The sequence below is a fragment of the Nycticebus coucang genome, chromosome 3, assembly GCF_027406575.1.
Source record: "Nycticebus coucang isolate mNycCou1 chromosome 3, mNycCou1.pri, whole genome shotgun sequence".
Classification (NCBI taxonomy): Eukaryota; Metazoa; Chordata; class Mammalia; order Primates; family Lorisidae; genus Nycticebus; species Nycticebus coucang.
In genome coordinates this window covers 86,940,908-86,965,954 of record NC_069782.1, presented here as the reverse complement: position 1 = coordinate 86,965,954, position 25,047 = coordinate 86,940,908, and positions in this window count along the sequence as shown.

Here is a 25,047-nt window from a genome sequence, read left to right as displayed (position 1 = left end):
TTGGGAAGTATAGACATTTTAACAATGTTGATTCTTCCCATCCATGAGCATGGTATGTTCTTCCATTTGTTAATATCCTCTGCTATTTCCTTTCTGAGGATTTCATGATTTTCTTTATAGAGGTCCTTTACCTCCTTCGTTAGGTATATTGCTAGGTATTTCATTTTCTTTGAAACTATGGTGAAGGGAGGTGTGTCCTTAATTAGCTTCTCATCTTGACTGCTATTGGCATATACAAAGGCTACTGACTTATGGACATTGATTTTATATCCTGAAACATTACTATATTTTTTGATGACTTCTAGGAGTCTTGTGGTTGAGTCTTCGGGAATCTCTAAGTATAAGATCATGTCATCAGCAAAGAGGGAGAGTTTGACCTCCTGTGTTCCCATTTGGATTCCCTTTATTTCCTTGTCTTGCCTAATTGTATTGGCTAGAACTTCTAGCACTACGTTGAATAGTAAAGGTGACAGAGGCCAACTTTGTCTGGTTTCAGTTCTAAGAGGAAAAGCTTTCAGTTTTACTGCATTCAGTAAAATATTAGCCGTGGGTTTGTCATAGATAGCTTCAATCAGTTTTAGAAATGTGCCACCTATGCCTATACTCTTCAGTGTTCTAATTAGAAAAGGATGCTGGATTTTATCAAATGCTTTTTCTGCATTTATTGAGAGGATCATGTGATCTTTATCTTTGCCTCTGTTAATATGGTGGATAATGTTTATGAACTTGCGTATGTTAAACCAGCCTTGCATCCCTGGGATGAAACATACTTGATCATGATGAATGACTTTTTTGATGATAAGCTGTAATCTATTGGCTAGGATTTTGTTGAGAATTTTTGCATCTATATTTATGAGTGAAATTGGTCTGAAATTCTCGTATTTGGTTGGGTCTTTTCCTGTTTTGGTATCAGGGTTATGTTTGCTTCATAGAATGTGTTGGGGAAGATTCCTTCTTCCTCAATTTTTTGGAATAATTTCTTCAGTACAGGAATAAGCTCTTCCTTGAAGGCTTGGTAGAATTCTGGTGTGAAGCCATCTGGACCAGGGTATTTTTTTGGCTGGAAGCTTTTTTATTGTTTCTTTAATCTCAGTGCTTAAAATTTTTCTATTCAGGAGGTCTATTTCTTCCTGGCTGAGTCTAGGGAGAGGGTGTGATTCCAAATATTGATCCATTTCCTTCACATTGTCAAATTTGTGGTCATAGAGTTTCTGGTAGTAATCAGAGATGATCTCTTGTATCTCTGCGGGATCAGTTGTTATTTTCCCTTTATCTTTTCTGATTGAGGTTACTAGAGATTTTACTTTTCTATTCCTCGTTAGTCTGGCCAATGGTTTATCTATTTTATTTATTTTTTCAAAAAACCAACTCCTTGTTTTATTAATTTTCTAAATAATTCTTTTGTTTTCAATTTCATTGATCTCAGATTTGATTTTGGGTATTTCTTTTCTTCTACTTGGTTTAGGCTTAGATTATTTTTCTTTTTCCAATTCCATAAGATGGCTTGTAAGTTTGTTGATGCACTCTCTTTCTGTTTTTCGAAAGTAGGCCTCTAAAGCAATGAATTTTCCTCTCAAAACTGCTTTTGCAGTATCCCACAGGTTTTGGTAGCTTGTGTCTTCATTGTTGTTATGCTCAAGGAAGTTAATGATTTCCTGTTTTATTTCTTCCTGCACCCAACTGTCATTCAATGGAAGGTTGTTTAATTTCCATCCTTTTGTGTGGGGTCGAGTGTTTTTGTCACAGTTGAGTTCCACCTTTAGTGCGTTATGGTCTAGAAGATACAAGGTAAAATTTCAATTGTTTTGATTCTGTTGATATTTGTTTTGTGCCCCAGGATGTGATCAATTTTGGAGAATGTTCCACGGGTGATGAGAAGAATGTATATTCTCTATCTTTGCGATGGAGTGTTCTGTATGTGTCTATAAAGCACAGTTTTTCTAGGGTCTCATTTAAATCTCTTATATCTTTTTTTAATTTCTGTTTAGAGGATATGTCCAGCTCTGTAAGAGGAGTGTTAAAGTCCTCTGTTATTATGATATTATTAGATAACATATTGCTCAGACTAAAATGTCTGTTTCAAGAATCTTGGAGCATTTAAATTGGGTGCATAAATATTTAGAATTGAAACATCTTCTAGTTGTATTTTTCCCTTGACCAATATAAACTGACCATCTTTGTCTTTTTAACCTTTGTTGCTTTAAATCCACATGTATGTGACAATGAGATTGCAACTCCTCTTTTCTTCTGAATTCCCTTTGCCTGAAAAATTGTCTTCCAACCCTTGACTCAGAGTTTTAATTTGTGTTTTGAAGCCGCGTGTGTTTCTTGCAGACAGGAAATCGATAGCTTGTGTTTTTTAATCCAGTCAGCCAATCTATGTCTCTTCAGTGGGGAATTCAAGCCATTAACATTTATTGAGATAATTGATAAGTGTGGTAGTGTTCCATTCATCTTATTTTGTGAGAGTCCATTGTTTAGTTTTATCTTTTGCATCAGTGTGGAGGTTAGGTTCTGTCCTTTAATTTCTGAGTTTTTACTTTGTTGCTGATCCATTGTGATGGTCAGTGTGTAGAACAGGTAGAAGTATTTCCTGTAGAGCTGGTCTTATTGTTGCAAATTTCCTCAATATTTGTAAATCTGTAAATAATTTGATCTCTCTGTCAACTTTATTTATTTTTTATTTGTTTTATTATTATTTTTTATTAAATCATAACTGTATACATTGATAAGATCATGGGGCATCATACACTCGCTTCATAGACCATTTGACACATTTTTATCACAGTGGTTAACATAGGCTTTCCGGCGTTATCTCAGTTACTGTGCCAAAACCTTTACATTCTACATTTACCAAGTTTCGCAAATACCCCTGTAAGATGCACCACAGGTGTGATCCCACCGATCCCCCTCCCTCTACCCACCCCCCTTTCCCACTTCCCCCTATTGTTAAGTTGTAACTGGGTTTTAGCTTTCATGTGAGATCCCCAAATTAGTTTCATAGTAGGGCTGAGTACATTGGGTACTTTTTCTTCCATTCTTGAGATACTTTACTAAGAAGAATATGTTCCAGCTCCATCCATGTAAGCATGAAAGAGGTAAAGTCTCCATCTTTCTTTAAGGCTGCATAGTATTCCATGGTATACATATACCACAATTTATTAATCCATTCGTGGATCGATGGGCACTTGGGCTTTTTCCATGACTTAGCTATTATGAATTGGGCTGCAATAAACATTCTGGTACAAATATCTTTGTTATGTTGTGATTTTTGGTCTTCTGGGTATATGCCCAGCAGAGGAATTACAGGATTGAATGGCAGATCTATTTTTAGATCTCTGAGTGTTCTCCATATATCTTTCCAAAAGGAATGTATTAATTTGCATTCCCACCAGCAGTGCAGAAGTGTTCCCTTTTCTCCGCATCCACGCCAACATCTCTGGTCTTGAGATTTTGTGATATAGGCTAGTTTCATTGGAGTTAGATGATATCTCAAAGTAGTTTTGATTTGCATTTCTCTGATGATTAAAGATGATGAGCATTTTTTCATATGTCTGAAGACCGTGCGCCTGTATTCTTCAGAGAAGTTTCTCTTCAAATCCCTTGCCCAGCCTGCGATGGGATCCCTTGTTTTTTTCTTGCTGATGCGTTTGAGTTCTCTGTGGATTCTGGTTATTAAACCTTTGTCAGAGATATACCCTGCAAATATCTTCTCCCATTCTGAGGGCTGTCTGCTTGCTCTGCTTACTGTGTTCTTAGCTGTGCAGAAGCTTTTTAGTTTGATCAAGTCCCAGTAGTGTATTTTTGAAGCTGCTACAATTGCCCGGGGGGTTCTCCTCGTGAAATACTCACCCAGACCAATTTCTTCAAGGGTTTTCCCTGCATTCTCCTCTAGTATTTTTATAGTTTCATGTTTTAAGTTTAAATCTTTAATCCAATGAGAGTCTATCTTAGTTAATGGTGAAAGGTGTGGGTCCAATTTCAGTCTTCTGCAGGTTGCCAGCCACTTCACCCAGCACCATTTGTTAAATAGGGAATCTTTTCCCCACTGAATGCTTTTTTTTTTTTTTGAGTTTTAAAAGAATGTTTATTGAAGTTATGCTTTTGTACAGTATTTTATTGTAAAATATATATAACAAAGTTTACCAGTTTAACCATATTTAAGTATCATTAAATTCATGCAAATTCATTATTTACTTTTTTGTCAGAAGATTACAACAGATTTAGTTTAAAGAGCTCAGTTGGCTTGTATGGGCAATTGTAAAATTAGACAGCACATCATTCTATTTTGTTGATAAGACAACTTGAGCAAAAAAGCAGAAAACAAAAAGTGAATTGGTCATTTCAAAGTTACTTTCCCTGTAAAGGTTAAAGCAGAGGGGCCTTCCTCGTCCTGCTGAGTGCAGGCCTTGGCTGCTGTCTCTCTCGCCTGATGGTGCGGAAGGTCAAACACCATAGCGTTGGGATGCTGGTGCAGAGCTTCAGCATGATGGCTCCATTTTGGTTTTGTCTGCTGGGCCGAGTGCAGGAGCTCAGTTAAACCAACAGCCTCCTATGAATTTTATTGAATGCTTTTGAAAATATAAATTATCTAGGCCCCAAGGTTAATCCTCTACTTGCCTCCCTGTCACCAACTCGGGCCCCAACATACTCTGTGTGGGGTGGTGCAGAGGAATTCTGCCTGCTCCTCTGTGCACACCTGCTGGCCTCACGGACTGCATCTGCATGGGGATTGTGGAGGGACAGACTGAGATTGCGGAGGGATAGACTGGAGAGACAGGCTGGTCTGGTCACCTCCCCATTTTATAGACTAGAACACTGAGCCCACTGAATGTTTTTAATTGGCTTGTCAAAAATCAAATAGTGGTAAGTAGCTGGATTCATCTCTTGGTTCTCTATTCTGTTCCAGATATCTACTTCTCTTTTTTTGTGCCAATACCATGCTGTTTTGATCACTATCGATTTGTAGTAAAGTCTGAGGTCTGGTATTGTGATTCCTCCTGCTTTGTTTTTATTTCTGAGTAATGTCTTGGCTATTCGAGGTTTTTTCTGATTCCATATAAAATGAAGTAATGTTTTTTCAAGATCTTTAAAATATGACAGTGGAGGTTTAATAGGGAGTGCGTTGAAATTATATATTGCATTGGGTAGTATGGACATTTTGATAATGTTGATTCTTCCCAGCCATGAGCATGGTATGTTTTTCCATTTGTTAGCATTTTCAGCTATTTCTTTTCTTAGAGTTTCATAGTTCTCTTTATAGAGATCTTTCACGTCTTTTGTTAGGTAAATTCCCAAATATTTCATCTTCTTTGGCACTACTGTGAATGGGATAGAGTCCTTAACTGCTTTTTCAACTTGACTGTTGTTGGTGTATATAAAGGCTACCGATTTATGGATGTTGATTTTGTAACCTGAGACGCTGCTGTATTCCTTGATCACTTCTAGGAGTTTTGTAGTAGAGTCCCTAGTGTTTTCCAGATATACAATCATATCATCTGCGAAGAGTGAAAGTTTGATCTCTTCTGACCGTATATGGATACCCTTGATCGCCTTTTCTTCCCTAATTGTGGTGGCTAAAACTTCCATTACAATGTTGAAAAGCAATGGAGACAATGGGCAGCCTTGTCTGGTTCCTGATCTGAGTGGAAATGATTCCAATTTAACTCCATTCAATATGATATTGGCTGTGGGTTTGCTGTAGATAGCCTCTATCAGTTTAAGGAAAGTCCCTTCTAGACCAATTTTCTCGAGTGTTCTGATCATGAAGGGATGCTGGATATTATCAAAAGCTTTTTCTGCATCAATTGAGAGAATCATATGGTCTTTGTTTTTTAATTTGTTTATGTGCTGAATTACATTTATAGATTTACGTATATTGAACCAGCCTTGAGACCCTGGGATAAAACCAACTTGGTCATGATGTATAATTTGTTTGATGTGTTGCTGGATTCTGTTTGTTAGGATCTTGTTGAATATTTTTGCATGTATATTCATTAGTGATATCGGTCTATAATTTTCTTTTCTTGTTGGGTCTTTTCCTGGTTTGGGGATCAGGGTGATGTTTGCTTCATAGAACGTATTGGGTAGTCTTCCTTCTTTTTCTACATTTTGGAACAGGTTGAGTATTATAGGTACTAATTCCTCTTTAAAGGTTTGGTAGAATTCTGATGTGAAACCATCTGGTCCCCGGCTTTTCTTTTTAGGGAGGTTTTGTATAGTTGATGCTATTTCTGAACTTGATATGGGTCTGTTCAACATTTCCACTTGATTCTGGTTAAGTCTTGGAAGGTGGCGTGCTTCCAAGTATCAGTCTATTTCCTTCAGATTTTCATATTTCTGAGAATAAAGTTTCTTGTAATATTCATTAAGGATTTTTTGGATTTCTGATGAGTCTGTGGTTATTTCGTCTTTGTTGTTTCTGATTGATGATATTAGAGATTTTACTCTTTTTTTCCTGATTAGGTTGGCCAGAGGTTTATCTATTTTATTGACCTTTTCAAAAAACCAGCTTTTTGATTTATTGATCTGTTGTATTATTCTTTTGTTTTCAATTTCATTTAATTCTGCTCTAATTTTGGTTATTTCTTTTCTTCTACTGGGTTTGGGGTTGGAATGTTCTTCCTTTTCCAGTTGTGTGAGATGTCCCATTAAGTTGTCAACTTCCTCTCTTTCCGTTCTCTTGAGGAAGGCTTGCAGTGCTATAAATTTCCCTCTTAGAACTGCCTTTGCAGTGTCCCAGAGGTTCTGATAGTTTGTGTCTTCATTGTCGTTTTGTTCCAAAAAATTGGTGATTTCTTTCTTAATCTCATCTCTGACCCAGCTATCATTCAGCATAAGGTTATTTAACTTCCATGTTTTTGTATGGGTATGCAGATTCCTGTTGTTACTCAATTCAAGTTTTATTCCATGATGGTCCGAGAAGATGCATGGAATAATTTCTATTCCTTTAAATTTACTGAGGTTAGACTTGTGACCTAAAATGTGATCAATTTTGGAGTAAGTTCCGTGGGATGATGAGAAGTATTTGTATTCAGTTTTATTGGGATGAAATGCTCTGTAGATGTCTGCTAAATCTAAATATTGGATGGTTAGGTTTAAATCTAAGATTTCTTTGCTCAGCTTCTTTCTGGAGGATCGATCCAACACTGCCAAGGGAGTGTTGAAATCTCCAACGATTATGGAGCTGGGTGAAATCAAGTTACTCATGTCTGTTAGAGTTTCTCTTATAAATTGAGGTGCATCCTGGTTGGGTGCATAGATATTAATAATTGAGATCTCGTCATATTGAGTATTACCCTTAACAAATATGAAGTGACCATTCTTGTCCTTCCTTACTTTTGATGGTTTAAAGCCTACTGTATCTGCAAATAAAATTGCAACACCTGCTTTTTTCTGATTACCATTTGCCTGAAATATGGATGACCATCCTTTCACCCTTAGTCTGTATTTGTCTTTTAAGTTGAGATGTGACTCTTGTGTGCAACAAATATCTGGCTTGAGTTTTTGTATCCAGTCAGCTAACCTATGCCTCTTTAGAGGACAGTTTAAGCCATTCACATTGATGGAGAGTATTGATAAGTCTGGTGGAATTTTGGGTATCGAGTTTTTCAAAGGTCCAGTGGACATTTTTAATCCTTTCGCCAGTGTGGAAGTTGGAGTTTGATCCGAAGTTTCTGAGTGAGTTTACTTTTGTGGTACAGGATTGGGTTGGTCATTGTGGAGGATAGGTCTGAGAACATCCTGAAGAGCTGGTTTACTTATGGCAAATTTTTTCAACATATGAATGTCATTGAAGTATTTAATTTCTCCATCATAGATGAAACTCAGTTTAGCTGGATACAAGATCCTGGGTTGAAAGTTTTTTTGCTTTAGGAGATTAAAAGTTGATGACCAGCCTCTTCTGGCTTGAAAAGTTTCAGCAGAGAGATCTGCAGTTATTCTAATATTCTTACCTTTGTACGTTATAGTTTTCTTTCGCCGGGCTGCTTTGAGAATCTTCTCTTTCATGTTAACTTTAGTGAAGCTAATTATTATATGTCTGGGGGATGACTTATTGGGGTTGAATCGTGCTTGGGTTCTGAAGCTGTCTGCTATCTGAATTTCAGATTCTCTAGGCATGCCTGGAAAATTTTCTTTCATAATTTCATGCAGAAGAGCCTCTGTGCCCTTGGAGGCCACTTCATCGTTCTCAGAAATCCCTATAATTCTTATATTGCTTTTTTTCGAATTATCTGAGAGCTCTCTGAGTGAGTGATCCGTTTTTGCTCTCCATTTCTCTTCCTCTTTGAGAGATTGGGAGCATTCAAAGACTTTATCTTCAATGTCAGAAATCCTTTCTTCTGCTTTCTACATTCTGTTGCTGAGGGATTCTACTGTATTTTTCATATCTTTGAGGGCTGTAAATTCTTGCTTCAGTGTGTCTAAGTCTTTGGTGGTTTTGTCTTTAAATTCGTTAAATTCTTGAGACAACTTTTGAATTTCTCCTCAAATTCCTAATTCCATTTTATTAATCTTGTCTGCAATACAAATTCTGAATTCGATTTCTGACATCTCAGCCAGTTGTTTATGAATGGGATGTTCAATCACATCTGCCGTATCTTTTCTTGGGGTGGTTGATCTATTTTGGTTATTCATGTTACCAGAGTTTTTCTGCTATTTCCGCCCCATGGTTATTTTACTCCCTTTGGTTTTTCCCCTGGGGTTTTATCGAGGGGCCATACAGTGTTGTGGCCTGAGAAACTGGGGCCCTGTCTGGTGTGGTGGTGCAAAGTGGTTCTGTCTTGTTTTTAGCTGGTTTCTGTTCGATCCTATTGCAACTTCTACTCTGGCTCGAAGTCTCAGCTGTGTGGAAAAATCAGCAATTAAGTCACCCCGCCCGCCCACTTCTGGCCCCAGTTGGAAAAGGAGAATCAAACCTTCCTACAACCGTACACCCAGGGCACCGCCTGAAAAGTCCTCAGTCTATTAGTCCAGTTCAAAAGGTCCAAATCAACTGTCTCAATCGGCACCTGTCTCAGGTGGGAGAGTTCAAGAGGTCTCTGGGAACTGGATCACAGGAGCCTGGTGACTCCTGTGACACGGCTCACCCCAGTGCAGCGTGGAGTCAGGAGGAGCCACCCAGCAAACAGAGCAGTCTGGGAAGGTTGACGTCTCCTTCCCCACTTTGCCCCTCCGTCGGACCCAGTCACTGGTATCTCTGCAGATGGCTAACCCAGTTGCCTGCAGTGAACAGACACTCCAGGGGTTTGCACCTGCCTGAATCGCAAGGAAGTCTGCCAGGCCCCCGCAGACTGCCTCTATCTAGCAGGAGGAGATGGGGCCTGACATCTTTGAGTGCTTGATGCAGGTGATGGGAAGGAGGTGTTCACTCAGGCTTAGCCCCATCCCTGATGGATGCTGCTAACAGAACAGAACAGAACAGACAACTTTGCGGGGTTCTGTCTCTGTTCCTGCCAAAATCGCCTGCAGAAGACGGGCTGTTCTGAGTTCAAATGTCTTTGCTGCTGGAGGTTTGTGTCCTCTTTGCTACTGGAGGTTTGCCGATCACCTCTCTGGGTCGGCCCCGCCCTGGAAGCTTCCCAGGTTTGTTAGCAGTGTCAGGAAATCCCTCGCTTACCGGTGACCTCCTCTGGTTGCCCAGGGAGACAGGGTGTGTGGCCTCAGAATATCCAGAAGTGAGCATTCTTCCATTAAAGAAAAAACAGCTGTTGATCTACCTCCAGGGAACTGGTGCTCTGGTGTGGGCACTCAGCCGACCCTTTTCTCCTCTGTCTCGCGCCCCAGAGTCAGCACTGAGCGGCCGCAGTTTATGCTGGGTCCACACCCCTCAAGAGATCCCCCAAGAATCTGAACTCTTGGGGGATAGGCCCCCAGACCCCAATTGGGAGTTGGGGGCAAGCTAGAGTTTCATTCAGTTTTAAGCCCGCCCAGGGAGGGCTGTTGCACCGCACCACAGGGAAGTGCCGCCAAGGCTTGATTTCCCCTCAGCAGAGTGCCCTCTCCTTGCTCACGTGTCTCAGAGTCAGTGCTGACCTGACACAGCTCGGGCACTGTGCACTCCCCTCAAGAAATCACCCAAGGTTCCGAACTCCTGAGGGATAGGCCTCCAGACCCCGAGTGAGAGTAGGGGCTCTCAGCTCTCAGCAGGGAAGCTAGAGTTTTATTCAGTTTTGTGCCCAGCCCCGTAATGTTGCCCGGGGAGGGCTGCTGCACCTAATCCGCAGGGAAGTGCCGCCGAGGCATGACTCCCCCTCAGTAGAGTGCTTTCTCCTCGCCCGCGTGTCTCAGAGTCAGCACTGACCAGTCGCGGCTCGGGCACTGTTCGCTCCCTTCGATAAATCACCCAAGGATCCGAACTTCTGGGGGACAGGTCCCCAGACCCCGAGTGAGAGTGGGGGGGGAAGCTAGAGTTTCATTCAGTTTTATGTCTGGCTGTATTGATGCACGGGGAGCGCTGTTGTACCGCACCACAGGGAAGTGCCGCCGAGGCGTGACTCCCCCTCAGCCCGGTGCCCTCTCCTCACTTGTGTGCCTCAGAGTCAATGCTGACCAGTCGCAACTCGGGGACTGTCCATTCCCCTTGAGAAATCACTCAAGGATCCGAACTCCTGGGGGACTGGCCTCCAGACCTCAGTGGGCGGGAGGGGAGTGTTGGGGATTCAGGGTTGCCGGCAAAGGATTTTTAAAGTTTTATTCAGTTTTATGCCCGGCAGGAGAACGCCACGGCACCCCAGTAGGGGAGGTAGGTCCAGTTTTTAGAAGGTCTCTCCCATGGAGTGTAGTGGGAAGGCCTTTAATTTCTGCCCGCTTGTTTAGTTGTGGGGCTCTTGAGCCGGTCCCATGGGGGAGGGGGACTCCCGTCCACTTGGTGGTGGATTTTGTACCTTTTGTTTGCGTCCTTGTGATCACAGCTTGCCTCAGCGGTGTTGATGTGCGTTCTTCAATCTTCTCTCTTGGTGAGGCTCAAGTCCACCAGGATACTTACTAAATTCCTGTCCCTTAACTCTCCTTGTGGACGGGAGCCTCTGTTGAAAGCTGGGTTCAGTCTGCCATCTTGTCTCCCCCCATCTCTCTGTCAACTTTAAAGCTTAGCTTAGCCGGGTATAGAATTCTGGGCTGGAAATTGTTTTGTTTAAGTAGATTTAAGGTAGATGACTATTGTCTTCTTGCTTGGGAAGTTCCATTAGAGAAATCTGTAGTCACTCTGATGGATTTGTCCTTGTAGGTCAACTGGCGCTTACTTCTGGCAGCTTGCAGAATCTTTTCTTTTGTCTTGACTTTGGGCAGGTTCATCACGATGTGTCTTGGAGTAGCTTGGTTAGAGTTGTGGCGACCTGGGGTCTGTTATCCCTCTGAAAGCAGTGTGTCAAATCTTTGGTGACATTTGGGAAATTTTCATTTTTTATATTCTCTAGTATGGCTTCCATTTTTCTGGGGTTTCTTCCACTTCTGGCATTCCTATTACTGGTATGTTGAAATGCTTCATGAAGTCCCATAATTCTGACAGTGAACTTTCTGCTTTCTCTCTCTTCTTTTCTGCCTCTTTAACTATCTGCGGTCTCTCAAGAACTTTGTCCTCTAACTCCAAAATTCTTTCTTCTGCATGGTCTAACCTGTTGCTGATACTTTCTATTTCATCTTTAAGTTCCCCAATTGACTGCTTCAGTTCCTGTAGCTCTGCTATATCCTTTCTCTATTCTTCATATTGCTCATCTCTTATTTGATTCTGTTTTTGGATTTCCTTTTGGTTATTTTCCACTTTGTTAGAGTTTCCTTCATTGTTTACATCATGTATATTTTAAATTCCCTTTCTGTCATTCCTAACATTTCTTTTTGTAGGTGGAATCCTCTGCAATAGCTATATCACGGTCCCTTGGAGTTATTGCTCTGGACTGGTTCTTCATGTTGCCAGGAGTTTTCTGCTGATTCTTCCTCATGAGTGATTTCTTTTATCTATTTCCTTGCCCTAATTTTCATTTCACTTCCTCTTGCTCTTTAAGTTACCATGCCTGTGAATAAAGGTTTCGATGAATCCTTTTGGTACAGGACCAGAAGGATAAGAAGGTTGAAGGGCAAGAAGGAATAAAAGACAGAAATATAAATAAAGAAAGAAAAGAAAATAGAGAAAGGAGAGTGGGTGAGTGAAAGGGAATATTGACAAAAAGAAGAGAGGCACAGGAAGATGGATACAGAGCAATATGGTTGTACAGTAGTGTATTTTGACACAACCTTAAAAAAACCCCAACCTCTGGGGGTGCCCGGTTGGGTGTTTTCCTTGAGGTCAGCAGCTCTTTGCTAACCTGATTGGACACTGTATCCCACCTCCACCAAGTAGAGAGGAAAGACAAAAATGCTATAAATCAAACCAAAGCAAGCAAACAGAAAACTTTATGGGATAAAATTGGGTGAAAATCCAAATAGTAGGGGCAGAAAGACTAGCAAAAATGAAGTTCTAATTATTGAAAAAGGGAGCAATGGGAAATTCTATTTAAACTAGAAAAATGGAGAAAGAAAAGAAAGAAGAAAAAAAAGAAAGAATTTGTATGGAAAAGGTTGAAATTAAAAAACAAATCAACAACAACAACAACAACAAGCAACAACCACAAAATAAACAAAAAACAAACAAACAACAACAACAACAACAAAACAACCAAAAACAAAGCAGTATATATATCTTGTTGAATATTGTCTGGGCGACAGGTGGTCTTCTGTGGTATGAGATGTTAATCACAATGCTGATATGACTGGAGGCCTCTGCTGATTTCTCAAACCCCACAGGGTGGAGACCCTAAATCTCCCTTTAGCCCTCTTAAAAGGCACTTTAAACTTCTAAACTTGGCTACGCAGAAGCTTTCCCAGGAAAGTGCTTGTCACTGGGATCGCTGCTGTAGTGGCTATCCACTTACCCAGTGTGCCAAAACCGGTCTCACTCTGCCCCTGCGTGTTAAGGCTGTAAGGCAGCTGAGTCCTCGGCTGTAAGGCTGCTCAGTCACTAGGTTACTAGCTCCCTGCTCAATCCTTGCTCTGTGTCCCTGAGGGTGGAGCTTGCTGGGGCAGTTCTCTCACAATGGCTCCCTGCGGCCCACAGCCAAAAACTATTAGCTCCGTCTGGCTCAATGGCTCAGTCTGGGGCTAGACATCGCCCAAAGTTCTCCGCACTCCTGCTCAAGCTCTCCCCAAGGCAGCTCAACTTTGTGCCAAGTCCAAAAACACCAAAACAGTTCACAGGTAAGGCCTTTCCAGTTTGCAGTCTCTCTGCTGCTGTACCTATCAGCTGCCGGCAGGATTAGACCAATCGAACACATGCAACCACTTGCCAGTTTTCCACTGTTTTTGTCCTCCTCTTGGGGTCCAGAAGTCTCTCGCTGACTCCCTATATCCTCAAAGGGATGATTATAGGCAGATCCCACCAGCCAGAGATGCCTGGAGTCTTATCTCCCCTGACTCACAGCTCCCAGTTGCAGGGAAGCTGTTACACTGCCACCATCTTGCCATCAATCCAAGTCCAGGTCACGTGTAAGCTCCAAAGTAACTCACAAATCCTTGTCATGACTTCTAGCTCCCCCTAGTTTTCAGATGAATGTTTGTGCATAGTTGTAATCAGAGTGTATTACATTAATTCTGCTTTTTTAAAAAATAAAATATGACATATATTTTAATGTTAGAAAAGATATACATGCTATTTTACATTATAAAATAGTGGTTTATGAAGTTGATGTAACAAAGGTAGCATAAATCGCATAGACATGCTTCTAGGATTGTAAAATTTGGATACTTCCAATTTGAGCTACTATAATTATTTTACACCTTTTATTGTATTTGGTATTGTTACAGAAGTGAAAAGTGGTCAAATGGTAAGACTTTAAAAAAAATCTGTGAAATTTATCACTGTGTTTCTTTCCATAAGTCTCTGAATTTATACTTCCTCTACAAAAAGCAGAAGAGGACTGATTTTGACACATCCTTTGACAGCATTAAACATATTTTTAAAATATTTTGCTAATTATTAGGTGAAAACAGGTGCTTGTTATTTACAGGCTTTTGTTTCTTGGGAGTTGGGACTTTTTCCCAGTATGTTAGTTTACAGGTTATATTTTCTCCTTTGTAAATCTCCTGCTGTTACCCAGTTACCTAAATGTTTTTCTTATCTATTGGCATAGTCTTTGTTTAATAAGAGCATTTATGTGTGTCGTATTTCCTATAAACATGATTTTGTCTTCTGTTTGTTCATATTTTAGTTATTTGGTCACTTTTTATATAGAGATGTTTTTAATTTTTTATAGCGAAATCCTTGAATAATTTCCCTTGTAACATAAAAAACTCAAGAATTATGCTACTACCAGATTTAGAAAATGATCTTTCTTTCAGAGCTTTGAACAATACATCACTTTGTTTTCTCCTGTTTTTTTTCACTGTTTGATCTTTTACAGAAAATATTTAGCTCTTTAATCTATATGAAACCTACCTTGGTGCATAGAGAGGGAGTGGTGAGCAAGTCTTTTAAATAAACAAAGAAGAATAAAAAGTTTAAGAGGACCATGATGTTGATGTTAAATGAAAGAGAAAAGTGTCAGTCCCTCTCCACTCTGACCTGCCCAGACCTTCCTTGTAGTGCTATTTTTACTTCTTCTAGATTTACTGGCCCAAATTTAGAAGAAAACACCTAGGATGACAAAGAAGATGCAGTCTATATATTATGAGAAATGACTTGAGAAATGACTTACATCCGTAAGACTGGATGATGGGTATGTAAAAACTTTGGGATGCTTGTCACGTGTAGTGGTTAGAGACTCAAGCTTTGGGGACAGCAGGACCTAGGTTCAGGTCCTGGTTTTGCGACTTATGTGTTTGTGTTTTAGATCCATGTTAAGCATTAATTTCTTCCTTCATTAAATGGGAATAAAAATAGTACCTTTGGCTTGGCACACTTAGTACAGTGGTTATGGCGTCAGCCACATACACCAAGGGTGGTGGGCTGGAACTCGGCCCATGCCAGCTAAACAGAAATGACAATGGCAACAAAAAATAGCCGGGCATTGTGGCAGGTACCTGTAGTCCCAGCTACTTGGGAGACTGAGGCAAGAGAATCACTTAAGCCCAAGAGTTTGAGATTGCTGTGAGCTGTGACACCATGGGACTCTATCAAGGGCAACATAGTGAGAGTCTGTCTCAAAAAACAAACAAACAAACAAACAAAAACCCAACAGTACCTTCCCCATGGGAAGGTTATAGGTTATAAAGATGAAATGAAAAAATACAAGTAAGCATTTAGGAAGATGGTTGGTTCAGAGAATACGCTCAATAAATGCTGACTGACTATTTCATTAATTTTAGTGTTTATTTTGTTCTGTATAAGCTCAGAGAGTAGAATGAGGATGAAAAGCAACAAATTCTGGCCTATATGAGGCAGGATTTGCTGAGATTCTGAACTATTTCAGGAGATAATGGCTTTTATGATGAAACATTTTAGGCAATGGCTGAGGTAGGGCTGAAGCTTTCCATGAGTGTCTTTCCGTTTTTTTCACAGCCCTTCCAGGCTGTCCCTCAGTGAACCCTAGGGGACATCTGTGGAACACTTGCTTCTTCCTGCCCCTGCCTTCCCTCGGCAGGTTAGCTCAGAGATAGAAATAAAATTGGAGCTTACACCAGCCAGTATAGGGCATTGAATGCTAATTAGCTTGCCAACACTGCAGATGTTTTGAAGAAAGGAAGTTAAAATGAAACCTGTACTTTGGGAGGAAGATGCAGAATGGCTTGCCTGGGAGGCATATCGAGGCAGAGAGAGTTATAAAAGGAAACTTAAAGACTAGTGGAGTGGGAGTGGGGCGAATAAGGGGAGGAAGAGCAGAGGTGGCAACTGGGGGTCCATTCAAGACACGGTGGAGAGGACAAGCTGTCAGGATTAGGCCAGATCTTCCTGTATGTGTGTGTGAGAGATAAACAAAGCTGGCCATTAGTTAAAAGTGGTGAAAACATGTTTTTTCCGGGAACAACTGATCACAGGGGAAAGAGATAAGCTCCATTCCAATTTGTACAGAGGTGACTGGGTGTTTTAAAGGGGAAATGAGGGAGGATGGGGTGGCAGCAAATAGGAGCTCAGTAGAGTTGGGGCAGTGAAAAATTAGGAAACGCAGGCAGGGAGTTTAGTCAGTGTAAATGCGACATTGCCAGCTGGAAATTATTGAAGTTAGGATTCTACACTCCACAGAGGCCGGGAGACAAAGGCCCTGTTTCTTCTAGACAATTGCATTCATAGGAATAACTTTCAGGTCCTTGAGAAAGATACACCTAAGTTATTGGCGAGACATACATATATAAAGAGAGGTTTCTTGACTCATGATGGGTCTGCACTGAAAATATTGTAAGTTCATCATACAAGATCATTGCCCTACAATTGGGCAAATCATTTAACAAAGCCTGTTTTATAATAAAGTGCTGAATATCTTATATAATTTATTGAATATTATACTGATGGTGAAAAACAGCATGGTTATGTGGGCATTTGAAGCATGGTTTCTACTAAATGTGCATGGCTTTCCCATTGCAAAATCGAAAAATTGCAAGTGAAACCATTGTTAAGTCAGGGACCATCTGTCTCTCAAAGGGACAAAGTGATTTACAATTTCAAGCTTTCTGTTTTTAGTAAATGTTCCAACAAAGGGGGAGGGAATGTCAGTGGCCTCTTGTCAAGTGTTCTTTAGAACAAATGGTAAATTCTTTTGACAGCCTTGAGCTTCTTTCAAGAGGAACTCCAAGGAGGGACGGTGGACCCAGACATCAAACTCAGGCCGACAGCAGCCATGCTAGCTTTGGTCAAGACTCTTAAGTGCAGGAGTGTGGTAAGGAGCCATCAGCCATCTGTGCAGGCCCAGGATGGTACAGAGGGGTGAAGAGTGGGAACATTAGGTACTATTCCTGGTTTTACGTTTCATGAGTTGGAAAAACATCTCTTATGCTGTGAAGCTCAAAAGGGATAATATATGTGAAATGACTTGGAACGTGGAAATAATTATTTTTAATACTGAGAATCATAATCAGAGACCTTGGTTCCCTCTCCTCTTATGAATTTATGTAGCAGCATAAACGGCCAAGTCCTTCAAGGGAGAAGCCCGAAGGCGAGACTGCCAGGAATCTTTTTTAATTCCCTTGGTAAAGCGCTTACTTCCAACTGATGCGTCACACTTGTTTCCTCGTTTTTGTTTTTTTCCTTTTCTTTTTGGACTTGCTTTCTCTGCATGGGCCATGGCAGCCTAAAATCCATTGCCAGCAGGGAAAAATGCTTTAATAAGAATGCTGAGTCTGCTCAAAGTTTGATGGAGATTGTTTTTTAATTTAAAAAACCTTTTTCTTGGGGGGGGCTAGTATTATGCTAAAAAAAGAAAAATATTATTTGACACTTCTTATTACTTTTTGTGCTCTGCATCCAGGAGATATGTTACTTGGAAAACATTCAGTCCTCTGATAAAGGCTGTGACTTCATTTCTCACTCTATGGGACTGATAGAAATATTCAAATGATGTACTAGTTTTTCAATTACAAAGCTTAATTAATGTAAAACCTTATTTGAATTTGAATGAAAGCACTTTGTAGAGTTTGGTTTTTACTTCTATGTGCTTAATCTTTTCTTCCCAGGTGGGTAGTTGCTAAAGCTGCTTGAGGGGAATGCTAAGGAATAGTATCTTGTTTTTGTAATGTTTTCATCATTTCGATGAAATGCTTTTCATGATCTCATTTGATCCTCATAACAAACTAGAGAACTTGTTAGGGCAAGGGTTAGTGTCCCAGACGCACAGATGAGAAAACCAAGGCCCAGGAATGTTGTGTGATTGAGTAGCAGAGCTGAAAGTAGAGGACAGATCTCCAACCTATTAATTGGAAGTACCACAAAACCAGTCAAAAGCAGGCAGTTCTTAAAATGCAGCAGGGATGGGACATTGTAAATCTAGTAGAAATTCATAGTTAAGCTTTACAGGTCTAGTCAAATGCTTGGGATACTTGGTTTTAGGGTTAAATTGAGATTACTGCTCAACATACTATTTAAATCCCACGTAGGAAAATTTGGGGAGGGTTAAAACTAAGAATGGTCTCTTTTGATGTTGAGATGTTTCCTTTCTTTAAGAAAAAATAGTATGTTAACAATTTCGATGAAAATATTTCAAATTGTATATAAAACCAGCACATTGTACACCATGATTGCATTAATGTACACAGCTATGATTTAATTAAAAAAAAAAAAAAAAAAAACAGAAAAAGAAAAAATAGCTTTTTGGGCAGTGCCTGGGGCTCAGTGGGTTGGGTGCCAGCCCCATATACTGAGGGTGGTGGATTCAAACCTGGCCCCAGCCAAACTGCAATAAAAAAATAGCTGGGCGCTGTGGCGGGCACCTGTGGTCCCAGCTACTCCGTAGGCTGAGGCAAGAGAATCGCGTAAGCCCAGGTTGCTGTGAGCTGTGTGACGCCACGGCACTCTACCAAGGGCGATAAAGTGCGACTCTGTCACTACAAAAAATAAAAAAAAAATGCTTTTTTAGATATAATTTACATACCATCTGATTTGCACAAAGTGCACAATTTACTGATTTAAAAACATACATGTATATTCAAAGAAACATACAACTATCACCACAGTCCACTTTAGAATATTTTCATCACCTCAAAAAGGAACTCTGTACACTTTGGCTACCACCCTCTTATTCCTCTGTTCACCCTTAACTGTAAGTAATCCACTTTCTGTCTCTGTAGATTTCCCTATCCTGGATTTTCATATGAATGAATTGGATTTATATGACGTGGACTTTAGTGAGGGGCTTCTCTTCAGTGAGGGGCATGCAGCGGTATCTCGTTATGGTTTTGATTTGCCTCTTCTTGATTAGATTCCGCATGAATTTTTATAATCAGCTGGTCAAATTCTACAAAATCAGGCGTGTGATAGGAATTACACTGGGATCAATTTGGGGAGTTTTCAGGTTCATGTAAGTTGTAGCCTGTATCAGTGTGTCATTTGTTTTTAAAGCTGAATAATATCCTAACATTTGGGTATATCTTAATCCATCTTTTGGCAGACATTAGGGCTGTTCCTCTCTTATAGCTACTATGAATAATAGTGCTCTCAATACTCATGGGCACATTTTTGTGTGTACACAACTTGTTCTCATTTCTCTTGGCTAAATACTTTGGAATAGAATTACTTGGTCAAATGGTCATTCGGTGTTTGAGGAATCGTCAGATTGTTTTCCAACATGTCTTTTCACCATTTTACACCCCCATTAGCAGTGTAGAAGTGTTCCCATTTCTCAACATTTTTGCAAGTGTTTATTATATGACATTTTGATTTAGCCATCCTACTGGACGTGCAGTGGTATTTCATTATGGTTTTGACTTGCTTCTTCTTGATTAAATTCCATGCGAATTTTATAATCAGCTAGTCAAACTCTACAAAGTCAGCTAGGAGTCTGACAGGAACTGCACTGAATCTGTGGGTCAGTCCGGGGAGTGCTGCCATCTTCACAGTGTCCTGTTTTCCACTACATGAACATGTAGTGTTTTCTCATTTATTTAGATCTTTAATGTCAACAATGTTATGGAGCTTTCAGAGTATAAGTTTGGGACTTGTTTTATTAAACTAATTCCTAAGTATTTTCGTCTTTTTGATGCTAGTGTGAATGGAATTGTTTTCTTAATTTTACTTTCAGACTATTCATTCACAAATGTATAAAAATAAAAAAATAGCTGGGCGTTGTGGTGGGCGCCTGTAGTCCCAGCTACTTGGGAGGCTGAGTCAAGAGAATCGCCTAAGCCCAAGGATTTGGAGGTTGCTGTGAGCTGTGTGACGCTACAGTACTCTACCGAGGGCGACAAGGTGAGACTCCGTCTCTACAAAAAAATATAAAAAAAAATAAATAAATAAATAAAATTAATTTTTGTTTTGTGTCCTGCAAATTTGCTAAACTTGTTTATTAGTTCTAATTTTTTTTAGCGGATTCCTCAGGATTTTCTATTTATACCATCAGATAATGTCATCTGTATCTAATGCTGCATGCCTTTTCCAATCTGTATGCCCCTTCCCTTCCCTTCCCTTCCCTTCCCTTCCCTTCCCTTCCCTTCCCTTCTCCTTTGTGTGTGATCTGGTTATTCTTTTTGTATGTTAAGAGCCACACTTTTTATTTGATTTTATTTTACTTTATTTTTCAGGTTGATGTGAGGGTACAAACAACTAGGTCACAATGTTTGCATTTGTTAGGTAGGTGGAGTCTGTCTTGTAGTTGTGTCCTGCACCCAAGAGGTGTACCATACACCCTTACAAATGCCCATTGAGTAGGAGCACTCCCATCCCCCGCCCTCATTCTCCCTCCCCCCAACGTGAATTGAATTGAATTTTCCTCTTATGTGGGCATGTATTAGATCGTCTTCTGTTAAGATCCATGCTTGTCATTTAAATTCATGTTTTTATTTCATTATGTATAACTACCCTGGCTAGAATCTCCAGAACAATGTTGACTAGAAGTAGTGAGAGCAATTTTGTCTTGTTCCTGATCTTAGGAGAAAAGCATCTAGTCTTTCACTATTAAGTATGATGTAAGCTGTGGGTGCTTCGTATATGTCCCTTACTAGGTTGAGGAAGTTCCCTTCTGTTCCTAGTTTGTTGAGTATTTTTATTAGGAATGAGCATCAGTTATTATCAAATGCTTTTATGTAATTTTTGATTTTTATTATATTGATATAATATGTTAAGTTCATTGATTTTCAGATGTTGAATCAACCTTGCATTTTGGGGATAAGTCCCACTTTGGTGGTGGTGTATAGTCATTTTAATATGCTGCAGGATCTGATTTCTTAGTATTTTGTTGAAGCATTTTGCATCTATGTTCATAAGAGATATTGATCTAGAGTTTGATTTTGATGTTTTTATTTCTAGGTTTGGTTTTAGGTTAATATTGCCCTCATAAAATGACTTGGGAAGTGTTCTCTCCTCTTTTATTTTTTTAGAAGAGCTTGTAAAAAGTATTAGTACTTTAAATATTTGACAGAATTTACTTTTGAAGGCATCTGGGTTAGGGCTTTTTTTTTTTTCTGGGAGGTTTTTTGGTTATTAATTTAGTCTCTTTATTTGTTATAAAGTCTATTCATATTGTCTATTTCTTCTTGAGTCAGTTTCAACAGTTTGTATCACTTAAGCATTTGTTCGTTTTATCTAATTTATCCAATTTGTTGGTGTACAATTGACCATAGTGTTCTTTATAGTCCTTTTAATTTTTGTAAGGCCATTAGTAATATCCCCTCTTTCGTTTCTGTTTCTATTGAGTCTTTTCTCTCTTTTCCTTGGCCAGTCTAGTTTAAGTTTGCCAATTTTGTTTATCTTTTCAAAGAATCAGCTTTTGGTTTCATTGATTTTCTCCATTGTTTTCCGATTGTCTGTTTCATTAACTTTTCCTCTGATCTTTATTTCCTTCAATCTGCTTGCTTAAGACTTAGTTTGATCTTTTTCCAGTGTCTTAAGTTTCTTAAGTTGGAAAGTTATTGATCTTCTTCTTTTTTTTTTTATTTTTCTTAACATAGGCATGTACCAGACTTACCTTTGTTACAGAATTTTCTTAGATTTTCTTGAGTAGATGTTATCTGCTAGTTTGCTGTTAGGGACATTTCCAAAAGGTTTACGTGTTTGTGTGTATGTGTGTATGTATAGTTATGTATATACACATAATGTATAAATATAGTTTCACTGGGAAACAGATCAGCTTAGCTCCCCATGTGGTAATACTAAAATTCGATCTCATCCTTCCTTTTTGTTAGAGGACTTCAGGGGAAATCTTAGGTAAGACATAATCATAGGACAGTGTACTTGAAGAAATGCTACTTAATGCAGTAGGCATTAAGATCCAGGACACTGAACATGAGGAATGGGTAAACATTTTCACTGTAAATCTGAAGGTAAAACTTGGAGTGCTGGGTATATGTTTAAGCTGAATAATAGAACAAACTTTCCAACAACTGGAATTCTGGCAATTCATGAATCTATCCCCTGTGTTTTGGACACCTATATATTCTCCAAGGTCAACCACATTATTGAAGGACACTTTGGGAAAGATTCCCTCGCTAGTGAGATGATGAATGATGTGACCTCTTTTTACTTTCCAAGTAAAAGCTTCAGAGACCCCTATGTGGCTCTGCCTTGGGACGGTCTCACAGATGGCTCTGGGGACAAGCATTTGCATTCAGCAAGGATCACAGCACTCTGTTTTATAAGCAAGAGAGGATAAATTACTTTCTAATAAGTACAAAATATTTCCTCTAGATGTCTGTACATCGTGTGAACAATGTATTTTTTCTATTTTCTTCTTTTTTTAATTTAATTTTATTTTTTTTATCATTTTATTCTTATGTAAAGAAACCAAGATGTTTTCCAAAAGCAATTAGTAAGAGTTGATAGATTCCTTTCTTCTTTGATCTGTACTTTTTTTTTTTTTTTTTGTAGAGACAGAGTTTCACTTTATTGCCCTGGGTAGAGTGCTGTGGCGTCACACAGCTCACAGCAACCTCCAACTCCTGGGCTTAGGCGATTCTCCTGCCTCAGCCTCCCGAGTAGCTGGGACTACAGGCGCCTGCCACAACGCCCAGCTATTTTTTTTTTGTTGTTGTTGCAGTTTGGCCGGGGCTGGGTTTGAACTCGCCACCCTCGGTATATGGGGCCGGCGCCCCGCTCACTGAGCCACAGGCGCCACCCTGTACTTGCCACCCCGGGCATAGGGGGCCAGCACCCTACTCCTTTGAGCCATAGGCGCCACCCAAAATATGCTTTTTTTTCTTTAAAAAGAAAGACTATAGGAACTTTTTAAAATTTTAGCGTTCCTGAGTGTATTAGTATGCTAGGGTTACCATAACAAGATACCACAGACAGGGTGGCTTAAATAATAGAAACTTACTGGGCGGCGCCTGTGGCTCATATACTGGAGGGGGTGGGTTCAAAAAAACTGCAAAAAAAAAAGAAACTTATTTCTCACAGTTTTCGGGGCTGAAACTCCAGGATCAAGGTGTTGGTATGTGTGGTTTCGTCTGAAGTCTGTCTCCTTAGCTTGCAGTCACATGGCTGCCTTCTCACTGTGTCCTGACACTGTCATCTTGGTTGTCTGTGTCCTAATCTCTTCTGTTTAAGGACACCAGCGGTATTGAGGTAGGCCCCTCCCAGATGACCTCATTTTACTTTCAGCACCTCTTTAAAGACCCTGTCTTCAGATATAGTCACATTCTGAGGTCATGGCTATTAGAACATCAACAGATGGATTTTTTTTTTTTCATTATTATCATCCCCATTTTATTTCTCTTCCACATTAAAATATCAAGTAACTTGCCCCAAATCACATAGCTAGCCTTTGGTTTTACCCACTGCCGCTTCTCCTTCTTTCTTCACCTGATTTTCAGTTTGGGCAATAAAAGCCTACCAAAGTGATACAAAGGGTATACCCAGTTTTGATGACAAATGACCTGCATTTTGATCACCATGACTAGCTCTGTGCCTTTAAGGATTTCACTTAGCTGACTTATCCCTCCATTTCCTGACCTATAAAGTACATAATTATTATCGCTTGGGAAGAGATCATGTGTGATAAGCAGGCTTCTTTAGAAATGTAATCTTTCCCTGTTAAATACACAGTTAACTTTTTATTTTTTTTTTATTGTTGGGGATTCATTGAGGGTACAATAAGCCAGGTTACACTGATTGCAATTGTTAGGTAAAGTCCCTCTTGCAATCATGTCTTGCCCCCATAAAGTGTGACACACACCAAGGCCCCACCCCACTCCCTCCATCCCTCTTTCTGCTTCCCCCCCAACAGATGGATTTTAAGGGGACACAATTCAGCCCTCTACACTAGGTTTTGCTTTTTTCCCAATGTTGTTTCTATTCTCAGTTTTCCTTCAGTGATCATCAGCTAGAGGTGGAGAAAACTTGGAATTTAGAGAAATTTAGGCTGTAACTACTTGACTTCTGCCTACGGTGGGTTATGACAGATTTGGCTTTTGATTGGCAGATTGCTGGTGCCAGAACAGCCTCTGTCTGGCAGCTCCTTGTCATTTCTTTTCTCTTCTTTCTTTCTTTTTTTTTCTCTCTCCTTGGCATTTCAGCAGGGGAGTTAGCTGGCTCCCTGGGAGACATCCTGCCTCTCATTGTCAGCTCAGCTGTACCCAAACAAGTTGAGACACAGTAGCTTCTTAGATATAATAGCCTCTAAGCAGATCTTCCAGGGGAAACAATAGCATATCCACTTTTCTCCTAAGGATCAAGAAGACCTCTGATTGCTTTTATGCTTTGTTTTTCTTGTGAAGCTAATTATATTTTCACAAATCTGTTGTTTTTTTCTTTTTTTAAACTCATAGAGGACGTATTGTTAGCAAATTCCTAATGCATTCTACTGCAGCTAAATATGTGACTGGTGTAGATACCTAGGATAAAATATTGTCTTATATCTACCCTAAAATTTTGCTGAAGAATCACTCTTTGGCCAGGTCATCTCAGAAAGCAAAGTTTTGAATGAGTAACATAGTATAGCCATACATATTCTTTTATGAGATATTCTTACATGTTCTTTCATGAGAAGAATATTCCTTATTCTTTTACTCGTGCTATTGTGAGTGTATTTTTTCTCTCCTCTTCAGAAAACAGAGTTGTCATTTCAGCCAAAATAAGTCAATCTAAAACTTATCTTCTAGTGACAAATTGAGAAAACACAGAAAAGTACAACAGAAATAAAAAATCATGTGTTAACTGTATTTCCTTAAAATAAACATTGCTATTTTTCTATCCCATAGTCTTCCTGTCTTTTTTCTATGCATCACCCACCCCTTACATTTCTCTGTATTTATAAAATTATAATAACTAAATACTGTTTTGTTTTCTTTTTAAAAATTACGTAACAGGGCTGCGCCTGTGGCTCAAAGGAGTATGCCGGAGGTGGGGGGGTTCAAACCCAGCCCCAGCCAAAAACTGAAAAAAAAAAAAAAATTACGTAAGAAATGATTGTGGAAATTTTCTTGAATATTTTCTCACAAATA